Raw genomic sequence first — 2,366 nt, 5'->3', positions numbered from 1 at the left:
GCGCGAAATTCTCTTCAGTGCGCCTCAGCCATTTTTGGTTGAATAGATTCATCAACAAGGAAAATTTCCGTGTTTGGAGCAAAGAATATGACAGCAAATTTACTGTGGAATCATCGATACTTATTTCTTTAAAAATAATGAAGGACAACGCGTTACCGTGAATGCAAATCTATACAGAACCTGAATCAATTAATTTTTGTTGCCAAATCTTCAAGATATGGATGTGGACGAAATGTGTTTTCAATTGAAGAATCCAACCAACTCTTTTGCGATCGCTGCGCTGCCCGAGTGGCGAGCTTTGAACTAAGCGATGGTGATAATTTTCAGATTTTGCTTTAAGATTCGAATAAAATGCAGGGTTTTTATTTTTTTTCTTATGAATCGAATACTAACATACAAAAACGTGTGAAAATTTGGTAAAAAAAATCGATCATTAATGATTCAGTATCTTTCCGTGGTATGTTTGATTGATATTTATGGAGAAATCGTAACATGAAATACCAAATTCGAAGAAGTGAGGTTGGGTACTGTTTCCATATCTGGCATATTCTTTGTTTTTTGGGTTGGATTTTGAGATTAATTGATAAATTATGATCAAAAGTTTTATGACTAGTTTATGTTTTATCATCTAAATCAAATCTGTATGTGAACTAAAAATTTCAAATTTCATCCGAGATTGTCAAGAGTATAGGACAATTTGAAATCATATATTTGATGACAACACGTGAATAATCGTTTTTCTTACCCATATTTGTAAGGTTTTGCCATCTGCATTCTTTCAAACTCAAGTAAATTGAAAAATTCGTCAAAATTTTTTCTAAATACATGGGATATGTCAAAACAATCACCATAACGCTATCTCGTGGTGACCACGCTGATTGGATTGTTCAATAGGATGGTGATACTACTGCGGCCGAAACAGTCGGCATTTCAACGACAACAATATTTCGAGAAACCTCCACGTTCGTGTAATTTGACGCCACTCGATTATTTTTTGTGGGGATACGTGAAGTCAAGTGGATAAACCAGCAACGATTGATGCTTTGTAAACCAATATTCAACATGTCATTACTGAAATACGCCCTCAATAATCGTGGCGGCCATATGCCCGAAATCATATTAAAATGTTAAATGCCAAGAAATTATCTTCCAAATAAAATGAATTAGCCATTTCGTAATTTGGCATGTGTTTTATTTAAATTTAAAATCAGCAAGCTCTTAAAAAACTCCCTTTACAAATGTCATTATATCTTTTTTCTGGTATTCGTAAAATTAGATTGTTTTAAATTATGAAGACAATTTTTGCGACATAACTTCCGATATTTTTCTTCGTTAAAGGAGTAAGATGGGATAAACCGCACCCCAGAGTCTTTAGGCATGACTTACTTTTCTCGAAAATTAAATCAATTTTCCAAAGAAATGATATCGAACACTAATCACAACAAAATAGAAACTCTCAGAAAAAAATAAATTTATGCTTGTCGTAAATTCAAGCATGCCATATTTTCGGTGGTGACACAATATTAACATCTGTTAACATGTTCAAATAATTTTTGTGTCTGGATCGATGTAAACTTCAGTTTAATTAACTGTGAAGTTAATGATATGACTTATCTTTACATGCTTTGGGTTGTAAATTCAAGTGAATTACGACACTCCTTTTATACATTTACACGATTTTTTCTAAGTGTGAAGTTTCAAGATGTCGGCTTCGAAGGATCACGAGAGGCCGCAAAAAAAAAATATAAGATAACAATTCGGTTGTCCGCATTTGCTGGTATTCATTAAGGAAAAATTATCTTCGTGAAATTCTTCGTTAATTATTTCTGGTGAGATATCTCCAAATGATAATAGATGCAAATGTAAAAATAAAAAAAATTAAAGGTTTAATAAACGTTTCTTGTTATTCCATTTATTGAAATAATAGATCAGTTTACATGCTTTCTGTCAACTAGATGATTAATATGAAAACGCACCTCATAGCAGGATACTAAATTGAATTAAAGGCTCTGTGTCTTCGGCAATGATCTGTTATATCAGTAGGACATATCAGCTTCTAGGTACTAAATAACCATACTTGATACATCCATCAAAGATGGTGCAAACGTCTGACAACTTTATTACTAACCAGCAAGCAAACATGTTCCTGGGCTGGTAATCTAGATACGAAATTAATAACCTAGCTAGAGCAGTCGAATAATTAACGCAGTCTTATTAGTCTTCCCTATCCACTATAAACTCCATGCTACAAAGAAAAAAAGCTCTTTTCCGTTCTAAGAACTACCTTCTAGTGTCGAGTTTCTCGTTCTTTTGAATATCTGTTTACAACGCAACGTATCCCGCATTCGTACGCCAGAAGCTAGTCA

Source organism: Malaya genurostris, chromosome 3 (genome assembly GCF_030247185.1).
Source record: "Malaya genurostris strain Urasoe2022 chromosome 3, Malgen_1.1, whole genome shotgun sequence".
Classification (NCBI taxonomy): domain Eukaryota; kingdom Metazoa; phylum Arthropoda; class Insecta; order Diptera; family Culicidae; genus Malaya; species Malaya genurostris.
The sequence above is the reverse complement of the archived record's forward strand: the minus strand, read 5'-3'. Positions refer to the sequence as shown.